Source organism: Priapulus caudatus, unplaced genomic scaffold (assembly GCF_000485595.1).
Source record: "Priapulus caudatus unplaced genomic scaffold, Priapulus_caudatus-5.0.1 Scaffold899, whole genome shotgun sequence".
In the NCBI taxonomy this organism is placed as follows: domain Eukaryota; kingdom Metazoa; phylum Priapulida; class Priapulimorpha; order Priapulimorphida; family Priapulidae; genus Priapulus; species Priapulus caudatus.
The window spans coordinates 27021-39080 of NW_014577960.1; the positions used below are offsets into that span (position 1 = coordinate 27021).

At 46.0% G+C, this 12060-nt stretch overlaps 1 protein-coding gene across 1 annotated transcript in view; it reads left to right on the forward strand.

Moving 5' to 3' along the window:
* Window positions 1-12060, forward strand: part of LOC106814286 (xaa-Pro aminopeptidase 1-like) — a 54818-nt gene that overhangs the window by 14233 nt on the left and 28525 nt on the right. The gene's annotated exons all lie outside the window — the stretch shown is intronic.

The window sequence follows — 12060 nt, forward strand, 5'->3', positions numbered from 1 at the left end:
TATTGCACTAATGATATGGCTAAACACATATAATTTTAATATTTCGATGAAATTTCTAACCGTGGTCCATGAAATTAATTCCCTGCACAACAAGCACAATTCTCACACTGTAACACGAAGACCGAGAAATCGTCGGCAAGCGTGGCAACCGGTTTCATAACAAGGAACAAATTGCATCAGTTCATCTAGTTAAATGTTATTGGTTTTGTTTTATTAGCGTAGTCAGTAATCTAATGCATTTTGACGTGTCTTTTCAAGGCAAAAACACACATCCTGTATTCATGTACTTATAAAAAATCCACTAATATCACGTATACATTGTAATTCGTCGTGTCAAATGTCGTTACATTTTCAACTCTCAATATTAAAGTTAACGGGAGTGCTAGGATCTCTTAAGTAAGCAGAAAAATTACGAGATTTTTAACTTCTCTTAATACCTTTTACCGAAGTTATCTCAACCGCTTTAAGCAGAAAAAACACTTAAGGCTTTATGAGGTTTCAATGTTACAGACTAATTTTCTTTCTGGCAACGGGGCCCAGGATCATGTCAGCGCGATAATTGTCGTTTCGGGACACTTGGTACTTAACTGCTAGGAAAGTCCTGTGGAAAGATGGCGTTTGGGTCGTCCGATGAGAACCCTCGTAGCACTCGCTCCGTGTCACGCCTCCTGCCGGAGAAAACACGACAAACCGCCATTACTAACGAAAAAATAACTGGAGTCGAGGGCTTATCAGAACATTTCTTGTTCTTTACTGCTCAACACTATTGCATTCTGTCACATTTATCCTCGTGAAAACGTCCTGTATTCAGTACACTGGTATTTCGTATTTAAATTACAAGTATTACATAACTAATCAATAATGACGATGATGGATAATCAATCAATAATAAATATAGTAATAATAATCAACTAATATAATTACGGCCAGCGCAAAAGTCTGCTGGACTAGCCGGTAAAAAGTAAGGAACTAGACATCCCTGCTAATCGACCGACCTCACAACTAATTATTCGCCGCCTCCTGAAAAACTCGTCGCTTGGAGTCTCCCTCCGTAGGGACTGACCCGAGGCTTCTTTCTGCCGACATGCTCACTGCCTCTAATTAGAAGTCGTTACAACTCGTCCATGATCAAGGACTGCCATCCAAAGCACCTGAAATTCGGGTACTGATAGCTTCTGCCCTAAAAGTCGGGCGGCCACAGCACAAGAGGCAAGCACCGGGGATACGCTATGGAGCATTAGCGAGGCGCATTGCCTATATCACGGAGTAGTCGTAAGTAGATCTATGACACTCTACAATGTGACAATAATCATATTTGGCCACTCCTGTTGGTTTGTCACGCAGGCACATCTCCATCACAGAGAATCACGCTGACTACTCGGCTCTTGATTTCCGCGTTAAATTTGCGCTGCCACAAAACAAACAGGAAACAATTTTCATCTCTGTGCTGTTGAGTCATTGATGTAGCAGCGATGACGCGCTGGATCGTTACCTTCTGGAAGTTGTTGGTGTTCGCCGTAGTCGCATTGCGCTGTTATGGCGCGTCACGTCCGATTGGTGCCAGTCCCCTGAAACACCAAGACGACGACATGTCACACCGAGCTGTTTCAAGCTGATCGACATGATGTGACTGTCACACAACTGATGTTCACGATGGACACCACACTGTATTCCAATGATGACACAATGGTTTCAATGATGACCAATATGTGTTCACGATGACACAATGTTTCCAATTGATGCACAATTCTTTCAATAGAATGCCAGCAATGTTTAGCCGATTGACACATGTTTAGCCGATGACACAAATGTGTTCTCAACGAGTGACACAATGTGTTCAATGATGACACAATGTTTCAGCGATGGACACAATGTTTCAAACGAGACACAATGGTGTTCAACCGAATGAGAACGACTGTTCAATGATGACACACAACGTTTCAATGATGACACAATGTTTCAATTGATACCCCAATGTAACACGCGGTGGCACGATCATTATTTCAACGATGACAAAGATGTTTCAATGATGACACAACTGTTCAGCCCGAGACACAATGTTTCAATGATGACAATGTTTTCAGCGATGAACAATGGTCTTCAATATAGGCAACACAATGGTCTCAATGATGAGACAAGTGGGTTCTCACCCACTGAGGACGAGATGGGTGGGTTCAGCGGATTGGATCACATGGTTCAACGATGACACAATTTTAACCCCGAGGGCACCACACCAATTGTTTCAATTGATGACACAATGTTTCCAGCGGTGACACATGCATTAACGAGTGAACAATGTTCTCAATGATAGCACAAATGTTTCCAGCCGATGGCACAATCGTTCAACGATGGCCACAATGTTCTCAATGATGCACAATGTTGCAGCGATCGACTCAATGTTTAACGACTGACACAATGTTCAACCGATGACTCAATGTTTCAGCGATGACACAATGTTTCAGCGATGACACAATGTTTCAATGATGGCACAATGTTTCAGCGATGACACAATGTTTCAACGATGGCACAATGGTTTCATGATGGCCCACAATGTTTTCAGCGATGGACACCCAATGTTATCACGGATTGGCGACAAATGTTCCTTCCAATGATGCACAATGTTCCAGCTCGATGACAGCTTCCATCGACTACGCCAACGCCATCTTTCCACAGACTTCCTACAGTAAGTACCAGTGTCCCCAAACGACACTTCTCGCTCTTGACATGATTCCTGAGCTTTAGCCATGCGCGGTACGTAGCACGCCTCGTACCCAACGGTTAACATTGCTAGGAGCATCATAGATATCGACATGGCTTTAGCAAGTCTACGGTCCTGATAGAGCGATACCATCCTGATATAGCGAGTCTGTGATACAACTGGTTCATCGCAATATTACAACGAGAATTATCGTGTAATATTTTACATTATTGACTCTTGATAGCTACATAATACTGGCAATGGTCACCCCGGTATACTCAACGGTTACCATTGACAGAAGATCATAGATCGACATGGCTATAGCGAGTCTAAGATACGAACACGTCTGCACGGGAATTGTCGTGCAAAACTCGTGACTCTATTGACTCATGATAGCTACATCTATTCATGATGTTCCTCGTAATGGTTACCCCGGCTGTCATGGTGCGGCTTTAGTGTGTATGGATACCCAAACAAGTGACCGATACGTCTGGCATGAGTGACAGCAAGCTCTAACCAATCACTGCTGGGAACGTTCACAACTCTATCCAATCACTGCTGGGACGTTCACAACTCTATCAAATCACTGCTGGGACGTTCACAGCCCTATCCAATCACTGCTGGGACGTTCACAGTTCTAGCCAATTACTGCTGGGACTGTTCTAGGATAGTTCTAAATAAAAAAGCTTCGCATTGCCGCAAAGTCGAGGATTTGGCGTCTATAATGGAAAGCATTTATAAAATGGTTTAGTTTGACTGACCGTGCCACAATAACTAAGGGGGGGGTGTACGTGGGTCATCTCATTATTACAGACAGGTAAACTTTGAACAAACCTTAAACAAACTAAGGTTTGTTTAACGTGTGCATTTCATTTCAAATTCAACGTCCCAATCGCGCGCGTGAAGTAACACGGAAGCTTTTCCCGCCGGCCAACAGAGGGCAGCACAGTGACGTGGGCTTTACCGCTGGGGTTTTTAGAAGGGGAACAGATGGAGCAGACGATACCGCGCATGGCGCTGTGGGAGGCGGGCCTCGAATATTTCCACGGAACCAGCCACTGCATAGGCAACTTCCTCCACGTACACGAGGACTGTAAGTGTAGCATGCTGCGCTCATTTGATGAGCGCACACGTGGCATGCTATACCTCTACATGGACATGATGATGATATAGATAGCATGTAATCGCCATGGACATGATGATGATATAGATAGCATGTAATCGCCATGGACATGATGATGATATAGATAGCATGTAATCGCCATGGACATGATGATGATATATATAGCATGCAATCTCCATGGACACGGTGACGTAGATGGCATGCAATCTCCATGGACATGATGATGACGTAGATAGCATGCGACTTCCGTAGGCGTGATCATTGTGTGTGTATTTACAACATGTTATGACCCGTGGACATGAATATGATGTATACATGGCATGCAGCAACCATAGACATAGAACTAACACGTCCATTCTATTTTATCTCAAGGTTTCATTCTACTCCAGGATTTATGGAATGATACAGAGGGAATGATTTACCTACTACCACTAGCCTCTGGTCAGGGCTGTTCACATTGCAGGACAGTTGCCATAGCAACAACCAATTCCAATGATTATTTTCGAACTAATTTCCAGTTTTATTCAAAAGTCCAAATTTGAAATGGCCTTGTCTTATTTCCCTCTTAACCTGCCGACGTTACTCCATTAGACCATAATCCGACTTGGAAAAATCAGTCTAGGAAATGACTTTCGTTTGACACATCATGGAACAAGTTACCTCATCGACATAGCAACACCCAATTTGAATGTTTATTTTCGAACTAATTTCCAATTGTAGTTAAAAGTCAAGCACAAGTTTGAAACGGCCTCGTCTTTTTCCCCGCCTACACTGCCAATGTTTCTTCATTCACTGACGCTAATCCATTCTAATCAAATGACGACTAACGCATGAGCTCGTGTTTTTCGCATTCCGTTTCGAAAGAGAAACCGTCGAAGAAGAACTGCAGTCCGTGGGGCAAGGCGGAGGTCATCGCCAGGGTGCCTCTGTGGGCTGTCGGCCTGCAGTTCCGACACGGCATCAGCCACGGCATCGGCTCGTTCATGCACGTGCACGAGAACAAAGGTGGCTCCATCTACAGGGCTCCTGATTTACTATTGTTTCACGCGAATGACACAATGTGTTCAATGATGGCACAATGTGTTCAATGGATGGCACAAATGTTTTCAGCGCCTGACACAAATGTTCTCAGCGGATGACACAAATGTTTTCAACGATGACACAAGTTTCACTATGACACAATGTTTCAGCGATGACACAATGTTTCAAACGATGCACAATGTTCAAGCGATGACACAATGTTTCAATGATGACACAATGTTTCAATGATGACACAATGTTTCAATGATACCCAATGTAAGCGGTGGCACGATCATATGTTTCAACGATGACACAATGTTTCAATGATGACACAATGTTTCAGCGATGACACAATGTTTTCAATGATGACACAATGTTTCAGCGATGACACAATGTTTCAATGATGGCACAATGTTTCAATGATGGCACAATGTTTCAGCGATGACACAATGTTTCAGCGATGACACAATGTTTCAACGATGACACAATGTTTCAACGATGACACAATGTTTCAATGATGACACAATGTTTCAGCGATCGAACACAATGTGTTCACACGATGACACAAGGTTGTCATGATAGCACAATGTTTCAGTGCATGGCACAATGTTCAACGATGGCACAATGTTTCAAATGATGGCACAATGTTCAGCGAATGACTCAATGTTTCAACGATGACAACAATGGTTTCAACGAGTGACTCAATGTTTCAGCGCATGACACAATGTTTCAGCGATGACACAAATGTTCAACGGATGAACACAATGTTTCAGCGATGACACAATGTTTCAGCGATGACACAATGTTTCAATGATGGCAAACAATGTTTCAGCGATGACAACAAATGTTTCAACGATGGCACAAATGTTGTCAATGAAAGTGGCACAATGTTTCAGGCGATGAGACAATGTGTTCATGATGACACAAAGTTTCAGCGCGGAATGACACAATGTTTTCAATGATGGCACAATGTTCAGTGGACGATCAATGGTTTTAAATTATTCAAGTGAATGAAGCCATGTTTCAACGATCGACATAATGTTTCAGCGATGCATCAAAGATGTTATTCATTATGTACAATGTTTCGATGGATGGCACGGTTGTGCAACTGATACACAATTGTCAGTACAATGCTAATGACAGGAGGTACAGTGTGTTTCCAACGATGACACAACTGGTGCATCAATAACGAACGGCAATCGATTATCAATTTGATAATTTCAGCACACGACTATTGTGCTACTGTACATGGATCGAGGTGGTGAGAACAGACTAACAATATTCGTCAAATAGGATATAGTTGGTCGGTGATGAAAGCAGAGAGATCGGTAGAGCCCGCATATAAGCCGGTGCGTTATATTACCTGTATGCCAGCATAGTGATTGTCCGACGTTAAGTATCTGACCAGGTTTGAATGTCATGTTAATGGTTGTCGGGATGAATAATGAATGGAATTAGCTTGATAGTATTATATCTATAATAGATATCTAGATCTAATACTATATCTGTATCTATTCTATATATTAAATGATATGACTTAGATTTGTATTATTATTCCACTGCCTGATGGTGATGCACCAGGTGTTGTTACGTTAGGCATGTTAAGTATCCGTTTACAGTCGCCTCATAGGTCTATTCCCCCAGGGTAGCTGCCGAAACGTACCCTGGGTACGGTTCGCGAGTATACGGAACGTACACAATGGTAGACTATCTGGATATGGTTAAAGGTGGGTAGGGTTAGGGTTATTGTTAGGGTTAGGGAGTATGGCGGTACTAGCCGACTCTCCTACAGACTGCGTTAGGGAGTAGCGAAGGGTTGGTCCCGGCATATGTGATAGTACCAGGGACCGGTAACCAGGGTACCTCCGATAGTACCAATAGCTGTTGATCAGTGAGACCCATCTAGCGTCAAGATAAGTTACGTAACAGTCAGTAAAAACCAGTAACATAAAAAACTAAGTAGGGCCTATTTTAAGTGCGACAGTTAACACACCTACTGTGGAGCTACTGTAGCTACTCGCTATACGCTGACAACAGAACACAAGCGAGGACAGATCGCAGGGCAGTGTAACACTGAGCTGATGCTAGCCATGCACTCTACCACCACTCTTACATCGACGCAACTTGTGGCAAAGCTAACGACACGAAGATGCAGTGAATACACACACACACCACACACACACACACACACACACACACACACACACACACACACACACACACACACACACACACACATGCACATGCACACACATACATGAGTCTAGCAGGAAACGAGTTGAACTATGGACCTCTCACCAGCGTGTTTCGTGCAGAAACTAGATCAGGAAATATTGATTGAGTCTGCGGATCAGGTCAGCTGCCCGGGACTCTTAACGCGTTGTTAGCAACAGGTTGCTCAGCTTGTCAAGCGCGGTGTTAGCAAGCAGTGTGCTCAGCTGTCAACGAGCGTTGTTAGGCAGCAGTTTGTTCAGGCCCCCAAACGCGTGTGTAGCACAGTTGCGCGCAGCTGTCAACGGCCGTGTTAGCAACAGGTTGCTCAGTCTGTTAAGCGCGTGTTAGCAACAGGTTCTCAGCTGTCAACGCGGTGTTAGGCAACAGTTGCTCAGCTGTCAGACGGCGTGCTTAGCCAACACGTTAGTTGTCAGCCCCCCGACACGTCGTGTTAGCACAGTTGCTCAGATGTTAGACGTGTGTTAGCAACATTTGCTCAGCTAGTCAACGCGTGTTGTAGCAACCAGTTGCTCAGGCTTACACGCGTGGTTAGCAACAAATTGCTTCAGAGCTGGTCAAGCGCGTGTTAGCAACTAGTTCGTGCAGCTGGTCTAACGCGGTGTTAGCCAGACAGATTGCTCAGGCGTGTCACGGCGTGTTAGCAACAGCTTGTTCAGCTGGTCAACGCGTGTGTAGCAACAGTTGTTCAGCTGTCAACGCGTGTTAGGCACAGTTTGCTCAGCTGTCAACGCGTGTAGCACAGTTGCTTCAGCTGTCAAGCGCGTGTTAGCCAAAACAGTGCTCAGCTGTCAACGCGTGTTAGCAACCGTTGCTACAGCTGGTCAAGCGCGGTGTTTAGCAGTCATTGCTCCAGGCTGTCAACCGCGGTGTTAGAGGCAAGCGAGATTTGCTCAGCTGTCAAGCTGCGTGTTAGCAACGAGTTTTTCTCAGCTGTCAAGCGTGTTAGCAAGCAGGTTGCTCAGTGTTAAACGCGTGCTTAGCAACAGGTGTTGTTCAGCTGTCAACGCGCTGTTTAGCAACCAGGTTTGGTTCAGCCGCCGCAACGCGTGTTAGCAACAGTTTCGTAGCTGTCAGACGGCGTGTTAGCACGTTGTTCACCCCACCACGCCGTGTTAGGTGCAACAGTTGGTCAGCTGTCAAACGCGTGTTTAGCAACGTTTTTCAGCCCCCCGCGTGTTAGCAAGCAGCTTGCTCAAGAGTATTCACAAGTGGTGGTTAGCAAACGAGTTGGCTCAGCTGTCAATCGGCGTGTTAGCAACAGTTGTTCAGCCCTGAGCGCGTGTGTTAGCAACAGGTTTCGTCCAGCTGTCAAGCGTGTCTTACGCAAACAGTTGCTCACGCTGTCAACGCGTCGTTAGCGAACAATTGCTCAGATAGTTAACGTGTGGTTCAGCAACAAGTATGCTCAGCTGTCGATACTGCGTGTTTGAGCAAAAGCAGGTTGTTCAGCCCCAACGCGTGTTAAGCAACAGGTTGCTCAGCTGTCAACGCGTGTTAGCAACAGTTGCGTCAGGCTGTCATAGCGGCGTGTGTAGCAAATCAATTGCTGCAGATAATTAAGCGGTGTTACAACATTTTTGGCTCAGCTGTCAAGCCGCGTGTAGCAACAGGTTGTTTCAGCCCCAGAACTGCGTTAGCAAACAACATTTTGCTCACTGTCAACGCGTGTAGGCAAAAGTTGTGCTCAGCTGGTCAACGCGTGTGTAGCAACAGTTGGCTACACTTGTCAACGCGTGGTTAGCAAACAGTGCCTCAGCTGTCCAATCGCGTGTTAGCAACGTGTGCTCAGCTTCAGACGCGTGTTAGCAACAGATTGCTTGCAGATATTCAAACGTGTGTGCACACAAGTTGCTCGAGATATAACGTGTGATTAGCGAACAGTGGCTCAGCTGTCCAACGCGTGGTAGGCAAACATGCTCGAGCTGAACAACGCCGTGTTAGCAACAGTTGTCTCAGCTTTGTTGGTCCACGCGTGTTAGCAACAAGTTGCTGCAGATATGTTAAGCGCGTGTTAGCAATCAGTGCTCAGCTGTCAGACGGGTGTTATGCAACAGTTGCTGCCAGACTGTCAACGGCGTGTTAGAAACAGTTGCTCAGGCTGTCAGACGGTGTCTTACGCAACAGCGGTATGCTGAGAATACGTTGACATAAAGTTTGTCCCGCTCAATGACGCTTACAGAGGTGACCGTCACCGGGGTGTAATATTAGACAGTAAATAGTCACAGTCCGAGTTTATCGAAGTCAATGCTATGCAGTTAGGTATGGCACGAAGGGTCGTTGTCGTTATTAGGTACTACATATATCGAGGAGTAATAATAGAGTCCTTATCCCACTCCTAATATTGTACCCGAGATAGTTTTTTAGGTTGTTTAGTATTATTTTAGTATTTTATATGGATGAGGTATGTTATAGGGTTAGGGTTAGGGTTAGGTACATCTTCTGTAGTAAAGTCTGGTACACTTTGTGTATCTAATATATACTTTGAGTTCGTATGTGAGAATGTAATAGTTATGGTAGGACGTATGCTTTTCCCTATAGGCCGGTCAACACCGCCCAAGCGATCTGCGAATGCAATTTTTCACAGGCCATCTCTTATTGACCCCGGCGGTGTTGCGTAGTGAAAAAGAAACCTGTCAAGACCGTCCCGCAAACCGCCGAAAAATCCTTGAAACCCCCTCATTTCGGCATCGTTCACAGAATGGTCTAGCACAAGCCTACTGGACTATGTGATTTTCTTAGCCCTCACCTCATGATCCTCATCATCTGCTGTGAAGTTGTGAGAACGCGCAAGACCGAAGATCGAAGAACTAAAACAGAGCAATAAACGCACACCAGTTCAGAAGTACTACTCACTCTCAGTTCAGGAGTTTCGTTTGCAGATATGCTACTCATCTGAGAATTGCATTGTGACCATTCCAAAGCTATGACATGTTTGCTGATTCAAGTACAAAAATTGCTTAAATTGTCAATGTGCATGGTTGCACGCCAAGCCTTCCACTAGATCAATCTAATCCAGTGGAACAGCAGGACCTCGACCTCGCTGGCCTGGTCTCTATCTATGAGCTATAGTGATGGAATTTCTTGTTTTATTCGCGTACCGATTCGTCACAATGGATAGCTGTAGGCGTGGGGAGCTTAACAGTTATCGATACGCCACGAATCTCTACCATATTTGCAGCCAGAGAATAAACGAAAAACAATTGTTTATCAAGAGTCTTTTGAAAGCGAAAATCCAACCATTCGTAGCATGGCTGTTTATATGAACAATAGCGTTTTATGTCATTGTACTCCATCATTACTGCTCAGAGGGTCTGTGTCCCCCCCCGGTATACTGCAGGACGTACCTGGTTACGGTGGGGCTATACCGGAACGTACCCTGGTACTCAATCTAATATGCCGGACCGTACCTCCCTGACTCCACTAACGAGTCTAGGGAGTCCGCCTACGCCTACTCCCTAACCCTAACCCTAACCCTAACCCTAAACCAATAGTCAAGTAGGCACCCAGGGTACGTGTCCGGTATACCTGGGGGACATGAGACGCCTAATGAGCCGCATAGTACTGATGTAATATTATGTCTCAGGTGTGCTAAGTTGGGTTGTGCATGTCATATAAATGTTCATACCGTAACAGTTTTTCCCATGCCTTATTATCTTATTGAGACCGATTCTAAAATATTGACTTATTGGGTGCAATGGTCACTTGTCGATGTTTACCCAATGTTGCCTACGTGTGGTCCAGTTATTAAGTATGTAGAGTGGAATTACTAGCAGGATTTTACCCAGGCGCAGGCGGGTACCCGAAGCGTGAACGTACATTATACCTCCGGGTACATAATTATGTAGTACCTGATACGACAAGCGACCCCTGTCAGCGTTAAGTATGGCAGTCCTCGCCAGTGCTAGCCTCACAAGAATAGTCAGTCTTATCAGCTGTAAGGTGACAGCAGTCAATGTGGTAGGAGCTAGCATTAACAGTCTCTCTGCTTCTAGCAGCAAGTAGCCGCGTAGTTAATTAATATTGAATTATTACGTTCCATCTAGTGTTATATTAGCCAATAAAGAGCATTAACACTAAATCGCCGCCCTCATGCGTAGACGGCACCGCTCGCTCGTCTCTGCACGTGCGTGCCAGCCTACGAGGTATGTTCCGCCGGGAGTCGAGCAGGTACATCTCTTGACGTCGTCAGCGGTGCGGTTCGTCGACGGCTGCGACCGTGTATGGATCACGCGCTCCCGTTCGCGGCCGGACGCCCGATATTCGTCACCGAAGCTCAGGCCTCCGTGGTTGTCAGCTGCCCCACTGCGGCAAAACGCGCGGACGACGACGGTTGAGAGCGAACTATAGACGAGCGACGGATAACCACACGGTGTAGCCGTCACGACCGGGGAGGGGCGCTTACGTGACGCGAGTCACGGTGAGGTCACTGGACATCGCGGTGGGATTATCGTGAGGTCATGTGAGGTCACAGCGAGTGCACAGGGGGGGGGGGTAGGGCTTACATCTGTAACAGAGCGCGGGTACACACACAAACAGCACATACACACAACCCAACAACAATCACGAATGCTACATAGAGTGGGGAATGTTTCTCATCAACAGCTACACAGGGTGTGTCGGGGGGGGGGTCCTGTCACAGCCTACATCCAGGGGCGGTACAGGGGGGGGGGGTCGAGGGGTCCAGACCGCGCCTCCCCCTCTCTTGCGCAGAAAAACGCATCTGAGGGGGTCTAAGATCCTTCGGCCGTGCGTCGTCAACTGTTGGGTTTACGGTTAGATCCCGCCCCCTGCTACAAATCCTGTACACGCCCTGACATCAGGGCGTTGGGTGTCTCCTTGTCAACCAGAGCCTCGCTCTACATAGAATCGTGGGAGGTTTCGGCAGTCACCATGTGCTGCGCCTGGTGTTATACCAGTTATTGGCCCGCAGTCAAGCAGGTACAATTTCTCCGGCCGTGTGAGGTTGGCGGTTGGTCACCGACGC